Source organism: Ceratosolen solmsi, unplaced genomic scaffold, assembly GCF_000503995.2.
Source record: "Ceratosolen solmsi marchali unplaced genomic scaffold, CerSol_1.0 scaffold10, whole genome shotgun sequence".
NCBI classification, from domain to species: Eukaryota; Metazoa; Arthropoda; class Insecta; order Hymenoptera; family Agaonidae; genus Ceratosolen; species Ceratosolen solmsi.
In genome coordinates this window covers 7,867,646-7,876,348 of record NW_011948412.1, presented here as the reverse complement: position 1 = coordinate 7,876,348, position 8,703 = coordinate 7,867,646, and the positions used below count along the sequence as shown (strand labels likewise).

At 34.5% G+C, this 8,703-nt stretch overlaps 1 protein-coding gene across 3 annotated transcripts in view; it reads left to right on the top strand.

Annotated features, from left to right (window-relative positions):
• The window catches only part of LOC105368847 (max dimerization protein 1-like), a 190,997-nt gene that overhangs the window by 124,054 nt on the left and 58,240 nt on the right, over positions 1-8,703 (top strand). The window lies entirely within an intron of this gene.

Genomic DNA, 8,703 nt, shown 5'->3' with positions numbered 1-8,703 from the left:
TGGGGGTTGGAAATATTCGAATTTTTCTTGCTTATGAAAAATCGTTTACAGCCGGAAACTTTCGTTAGAGTGCCGCAGTTTCTTTTGACTCTCGTTTTTTTTTTTTTTTTAATTTTTTTGTTTGTTATTTTTTGTTGCTTTCCTCTTGTTTTTGGTTTTGCAAATATATATATTAAGATAACTTGATTAAAGGCAAGGAAAAACAAATGGCTCGTTGTTTGTGAGAATGCACACGATTCCATTCTTCATTTCTGCCAACTTAAGACGCTTAACAGTGCATGTTAAATGCAGTCGCATACTATTCATTAGGATAATAGTATGTCATAAGCGTTGCTTCAACCTAGAATTTTATTTGTATCTGCAATTTATGTTAATTTTTCACAGATCAGTTGGGAGAGTAATATACTTTAACATACCAGTACATGCAAGCACTCTTCTTCTACTTCTTTTACTTCTTTTTTTTCTGTTTTTTTTCTATTTTTTTTTTTTGCTTTTTTTTTATGTTTTTTTTTTTATTCTTTTTTTCTTTTTGTCTAAATCAAAGGAAAAATCTGTTATTTTAATATGATACGAAATTGCAGCAACATATGCTACGGTATATCGTCATTTTTCAATTAGTTTTGGCTGGATTACAAAATAAAAGCATACGCCGTTGCATTTTCTAGTTTTATTGCTTGTTGACATAATTACTGGCTATCACGTGTTGAAATTTCAGTTGTTTCAGTTGCTACATGTAAGCTCTCAGTTAATACACGTAAGACACGAGGATTTCATGTAGTAAAGCCAGTTTTAAGAGTTTCTTCGGCTCGATCATTAAACTTGAAAATGTAACAGCAGCCTAACAAAATGTGCTCCATATGCGTAGAATTCAGGAAAATTTCAATAATAATAATAATATGTCTTCGAAATATAATGTAATGTTTTAGAGATCTCGTGGTACAAGTTTTGGGCCAAACTTCGGTAGCTCTCTATTTATCGAATAATTACTTCGTACTATTATCACATTAGCTCTCATATTCAAGCATTTTGGAATATTATATTAAATTACACAATAATTTCTTAGATACGTGAAATAAAATTTCCTTATTTTGATTTAAAAAAAAAAAAAAAAAAAAAAAAAAAAAATTCATCGTAAAAATAACGTTGTTCAATAATAAAATTTAATAATATTCAATAATTCGTTCTTTTTTTTTCTTCTATTTTTTCCGTCATTTAAATTCGAAACACGAAACATTTATTTAATTCTGGATAAAGTTTTTTAGATAAATAATTTCATAGATTTAGCATTAAATGCACGATAAAGTATAACTTTCCGAGCTTTTAAGAAGATCAATAAAGCGTGAAACATGAGGTTTTCGAAGATTTTTGAACTGTAGTTTTATGATCTTACTACAACATTAATTTCAAATTATATAATTTTATTACATTTTACAATTTACGTTTGAAATTTTCTATCTAAAGGACTTTACTTTTACCGACACTTGTTAATTTATTAAACTTGCTCGCGTCAGTCGATTATTTGAAATTGAATTCTTAAAAATTATATTTTTTAGACTTGTGGGTAAAAGCGATTAGTAAGAGAGTGTAGTTGAATAAGATATTTAATAATATTTTAGTGGTTATCGTAAAAATTATGCAATTTGTGGTAATTTTAATTATCTATGTGTTTTTTTTTTTTTTTTTTTTTATATGGAGATATAGCGAATGTAAGTACAGAAGTATTTGTATTTATCTGCATTTACAAACAAGTGTAAATTATTTTATAAATAAGATCTAAAAGTATTATGAATTATCCTACCTATAAAATTATCAAGCCAACTATATAAATTGCAGTTAATTATTTATGTATTTTGCGGATAATTGAATTTTACGAATTATATAAGCTTTTTTTTGCCTTATTTACAAATATACATAAATTATTTTATAAATAAGTTCGCCAAGTATAAAAAATAATTAATGGAATAAATTTGCCAACGATTATTTATCGCATATTATGATTTGAAATACTAACAGATGTCTTACAATATACAGTCATTCAACTATTATTGTACTTGTGTTGTTTAGCTTAACTTTGCGACTCCATTTCAATCGCATTCTCTGTTTTTACGTCTTTCTTCTCTTTTCACTTTTCTTTCTTTTTATCTTCAACTTCTCTGGCTATGCCAAGCTCGTCGCCTCGATTTGCTCTTGACCTTCTCAACCTTTTCCTACTCTCCAAAACCGCACCTTCACAGTCCCCTTACCCTTCCCTCGTTTTACTATCGAGCTTTCCCGTTATCACCCGTCTCGCTCTATTTACGCGCGCGCGAAAGAACAGGTGAGCCGCGAATCCCCCGGACACTAAAAGCAACTCTTCTCTCACTCTCTCTCTCTCTCTCTCTCACACTCTCGCTCTCTCTCTCTCTCTCTCACACACACGCGCGCGCGCGCGCGCGCACACTTCACTCGTTTTCTGTCTCTTCTGGTGCACTGTAGCTAGCTTTTAACGATTGATTTTGGAAGGATGAAGAAGGTGAAGGTCGTGGGACACATGCGTCACATTGTGAACTTATTTATCGATTTTCTCAACTATATCGGGACAATTTTATTAACGTCAAAAAGTTTCTTGATTCCCGTTTTATCGAAGCTACTAGAGCTAAAGCAATTAATGATTACTTATAGTTTAAAAACAGCAATAATTTATTTATCGAATATTGTTTGGAGATTGAGCGAGTAGAGAGTATTTTTATTAAATTGGGAACCAAACGTACTCCGTGTCTTTCAGCATATTTATGTTGAATTTCATGTCAGTTACGATTACTAAATACATCATGACATTCGTTTTATTATATTAAACAATAATATTAATGACGAAAGGACTATTAAGGTAAGGAATTATTCTCTGTCATTTTTTTTCATAAATCTCGTCTTAGAATGATGAGCCGCGAGTTAAAGAGTATGACGACACACGTCAGGTCGTAGTAAGACACCGAGTTCTTTCTCTATGTTGCTCCTATCCAACATTTATGCCTATTTTTGCGATAAATCTTTCATCGAGCATTCGATGACTCGTAGTTTCGAAGCGGAGCTCTCGGCCCCTTTCCCCCTCATTCTTTCTCCCGTCCCTTCTTGCTGGCTCCCTGTCTATTGCATTTGCGAGGAATTCCGCAGACCAGAATGTGCGAATAGTTCACTAATGACAGAGTAAATTTGCCAATGCCGACGGACCGGACAGTGGGACAGTGCCCGAGTTAAACATCCAAACAATAATATACAGTCTAGGTGCATTGACATCCAAATTAATCGTTCACTTGTTTTGAAAAAGCAGCTTTGTCTCTCTCGAATCAAGCACTCGCCTCTCATTACTTCAACTGTCTCGTTAAATGTCTTAAAACATAATGCTCGATGTAAGTGGGATTTATGAAATCGGTTAGATTTAAAATTCACGATAATGCCAAGGATTAAGCGCATGGGGCCGTTCTATCTACAAGGCACATTATTCCATTACCCATTGTAAATTACGTAGTATAAATGAAAATATTGTTATTAAAAATATTATTACCGAATGATATCGTACATGAAGTAGACATGGACGCGTCACATACGCGCCCGTACAATGCATCATAGTCATAAGAGTCGCCTTGGGAAAAAAAAAAAAAAAAAAAAAAAAAAAAAAAAAATTGAACTTTCTGTTTCATATTATTATAAATGTCGAAGAAATAAATTCCTTGATGTATCAAAGAAAGCACGAGGTGGTTTTAGTTTTCAATATCGGCAAGATGTATTGTACGAGAGATCAAGTCGAGCTGAATATTGGGGATTTTGTCGGGCCAATACAAATTCTCTTTACTGGCTCATTCTTAGGAAACCAGCGGAAGACCAGAAGTCGGGCCGCTGCTTTGAGAAATAACTTAACGTCAGGCAGCATCCAGCCAGCGATGGATCTTATGTATCGGAGCTGGTAATGCCTGTATCGATCGTGGCTCGCTCCGATGAAACTTTCATATTACGAAAGTATTTATTCGAAATTGGATGCGAAGCTTGCGAGCCTGTGCAATGCTTTATTTAAAGAGTTTTAAGACTTAATAGTAATTACGGCCGTCGCCACACACCTCGAATGTTTATATTAGCGTTGTGGCTATTGATATTGCGGGTATTTGATGAATTATTAATCGGAAATGGGCATTGCAATTTAAGCCCCATTCCGCGCTTTAAAATGACTTTAACAGGTCAACAAGGAATAATTAATGTGTATTTAATTTCAATGCATTTTAAATGCAGTAATTTAGCATTGTTTAGTCTTATATTTACTAAATGCGTTGCATAGAACACTGATTTTAACTGTTTAAACTCCGCCGGAGAGCGAATATCAATAAATACTTGTTGTAATAAAATTTGAAATGACATTTTCCACGTTATGAGCATAATATGAATTAAATAAAAGATGTTTTTGCAGTTGCAATTGAATGATCGATAATGCGGTTATGTAAAATTTTGCGCAATGGTTGATGGATTATAGATGCGTATACAAGCTACTAATATATTACAATTTATGCGTGCTCAACTATTATTGGAATTAGTTATTCATGGATGTGCGCATGGAATTAAAAGTGACGCGATAAAGATGATTTTCAACTTAGAAGAAATTGATTTGTAATTTATTCGTCCAAATTTTTCAGAAATTTTATAATGTTCTGTTGGATTGAAAATTTGAAAACATACAGGAAAGTACGCGAATTATTTTTATTCTAAACTATCTCAAATTACATTTATCGATAATAGAGCGCTGTTGTTGTTGTTGTTGTTGCTGTTGTTTTCTTCTTCTTCTTTATCTTGTTTGTTGTTGTTGTTGTTGTTGTTGCTGTTGTTGCTGTTGTTGTTGCTGTTGTTGTTGCTGTTGTTGTTTCGTTATTTATTAAAAAAGAATAGGAAGTATGAAAAGTATTGCGCTATATTAATATAGAAATTCTAAGTGAAATGAATTTATTTGTTTTATCGCGCTTTCTTGAAGCTCCCAAACAGCAGATACTGACGTCATGAAAATTAGTAATTGACATTACCAAGTATATAGTTTTAGTTAAACTTACGTCTGCATTTGTTTTGTATTATTTCGAGAATGTATTCAAATAGTTGTTTTACAAGTTTAAAGAGATTTTTCTTGCCATTAATATGGGTTACTTCATAGCTATTAAATCGAATATTCATGCCAATAAAGATTATTTTTTTCCGCGTGTAATAAAAAGTATTATGTAATAAAACATAAGTTGAATTAGCTTCGATAGTAATTAAAATTCATCACCAATTAATGATACAATCCCTCTTAATGTAAATTCAGATGAATCTGAATTTTTTTTTTCTTCACATTGCAATTTATATTAATAAGAAGAAGAAAAAAAACCAAAAACAAAAGGTATTCTCGCGTTTTAGTGTTGGCAATGTGGTAAGCAATTATCAAACGTCTACATCGATATTATGTTTTGTTGCGTAATACTTAATTCTGTTAGTCGCTAGCTAATTTCGCAATAAAATTCGCAAATAAAATCAACCAAATGTGGAATATTCTTCTTTCGATCGTTCACATTATGTCTCATTGTTATACCGAGTTCGATTAAAATTACCAGCGCCTTGAAAAGTAAATTCCGAATACAACGAATGCGCCTCGCTAACGAACATTGCTTACTGCAACAAATTACAATTAGTTTTTTAATTTATTCAAGCGCTTTTGTAATAAATAACACATATTTATCCAATGCTATGTACATTGATGAATATAATATGCTGTATAAACGACTGCATTTTTAATTGGACTTACGTGAATGTACGTACGCGTATGAATCGTTGGTGATCTAAATGAGCATCGATAAAATCGAACTTGTCCGATGAAAACGCATTTACTGCTATGAAATTTGTACACGCGCGCGCGCGCACACTTATAACTTCATTATGTGCCAAACTTGAGTCATCCTATTACTCTTATTAATACCAATATTACAATTATTGATTATTATTATTACTATTTTATCTATTCATCATCATCATCATCATCATCATCATCATCATCATCATCACCATCATCATCATTACAATGAATATTTAATATGTTGGTGTCGTTATTGTTTATTGTTATTAGTTTTTTAATCGCAATAGAAAGGAATGGGTGTCGATTACTCTCGAAGCCGGTAGTTCGAAATCGTTAGTTTACGCAAGGAGGCAGCGCAGGACGTATATCTCGTAAGAACACTTTAGCGCTGAAAAAAGAGTAATAAAGGTAGGCAAAGATAGGAGAGGGCCTGATCCGTTTAAATTTATAAAAGCGCTCCTTTCAATGCACTTCGCAAACTCACCAATGCCCCTTAACTTATCTCGGAAAATAAAAACTGGTCGCTACATAATCCATGATCTTTACAGCGTGTATCCCCCTCCACAAAAAGAAACAAGACCTCAAGAATAATTCAAGAGATAAGTGCAAAAAAGACGGCGCGGCATAATCGGACGGAGCTTTCCTCTCGTGTACATTGTATACGCGCAGACCGGCTACCCCTTTATTTATATATCGGCGCTCGATGCAATAGAGGGGCACCTTCGGCTCTGCCTCATCTCTCTCTCTCTCTCTCTCTCTCTCTCTCTCTATCTCTCTATCTCTCTCACTTTCCAACTCCCCGGCCTCTCTGTATCATTAAAATTCGTTCAGCTCAAGGTCTGCTGCGGTTTTCTCGGCGACGGCCGCGATATATTGTATGTAGGCCACTTGCCAGTTAATCCTCATCGGCCTTCTCTCTCGGCCAATCGCCCAAGCCACGAACGATAAGTCAAATGCTTTTTAAATCTTACGGGGCTCGGTGTCGATAATTTTATTCCCTTCGTCCTTTGCCTTCCAAAGCCTTATTCCGAGCATTATTTTTTTCACCGAAAAGGGACAATTAATAATAACGGAATCCCTGGCTGAATTTAGTCGAGTCGTTAGAATTTTCACGGCTCCGTGCGTCACCATTTCGTTTTACAAAACTTGAAAAGTGCCCGGAGATGTCCCTTCGAAACTTTAACCATGGATTTGTAATCTTTGACTTTGAAAAATCTTGAATATAAATTTTAACTCGAATCGAGGATCCGGAGCACTGGGTGCTGCTTCAAAGGAATTTCAGTTTAATGCACAGATGAATGATACTCTGCGATTCATAATGAAGATACCGAAGGGAAATATTATGTCTGTAGTGAAGACTCCCGTTGGATTTATATCGAAGATCTAATCGTACGAGACGGATTATTTAATACAATTAATACGAACGTGTAGAGAATTTCATTTGGATTTATCAGGCGCAGTATATTATTAAACAATCGTTTACTCTATTGCAGATATTGATTTTATCCATCACGAGGTCACCAACCTGAAAGATGATATATATATATATATATATATATATATATATATTATAAAGGATTCCAAGGAGAATTATGTATTATATATGTAATATTTAATAGCAGTAAATCTACTTCCTTAAGTTTACGACATTACTCAGGAAAAATGTTATCGCGTAAATCGTAAGGGCAATAGTTCCGCGATAATTATACTCAACGATAAAGTACATATTCGAGCGTTGACAGCATTTGTTACATTTAAATCATATATATACGAATAGAAAACCTGTATTATAATAGAAAAGCCATAATTTGAAAGAAAAAATTTTCTCTAAGCTTCATCGATCTTACAACACGAGTATTAAAAATAATTACAATAATTAAAACTCGCTATACCAGTCGGAAATTGTATTGATTTATTTCTTTATCTGTTTCAGGTAAGATCACGGATCGCTCGGCAAATCACTTACCATTCAATTCCAAGACTCAAGCAATCGCTCGTCATTAAAGTTTCATTGTGCGGTTCGTCTTTCTTAAATAATATCGGAAACGATTAATCATTTCACTCTCAGTCATTATAGTATCAACATTTACTTCTGCATGGCCTTTTAAAAAGCCAAAACATCCCATCTCTAAATCTTCCTTTACAAACGCTCTTTTTCTTTTTTGCCATGCTTTTAGCATACATCCTAGCAATTCAATGATAATGCCAATCACTGTCACCATCTTAATTACGTATTTTAAAATTATGTTATGGCCGGCCTTCCGCAACGACCCAATCACCGCATCGGCACAATCACCTTTCGCCAATCTTGCTGCAACGTATATTTGATTGCGTGAGCAAAAAAAAAAAAAAAACAAAACACATCATAGGGGCATGAGTAAGTCGGTAAATTCGTCTATGTAGTTTAACGGGTGTGCGAACGAGATACTCTAACGGCATCCGATTAAAAATTCTTTTCGCGAATGCTCATTGATTCCATATATACCTATCGCTTACCCCCCCCCCCCCGCAGCTATCAAACATCAGACATCATCGTGCGGAATGGCTGAGAAGAGAATGTGAGGTACAGACAGAGAAAACTTGCGCTCGCGAAAGAGAGCGTTGCCTCTGCCGCTTTCGTTTTGGCTTATTGTGAAAGTGCCGAAAATGCACGTGACTAGGCGGAGTGGGGTAGTAAGCCGGGGGGTTATCGAGTTAAACGAGCTGGAGCACTTTTACGGTCACGAGACTGTCGCTGCCAAAAACCTACGGGCTAAAAGTCAGATCGTTTGCTGCTCCAAAGCTATCGAGTTAAATGAGCCGTATTCGTTCGATAGTATTTCTCTCTTTACCTTCACCCCCACACCCGCACCCACCCAACCCCC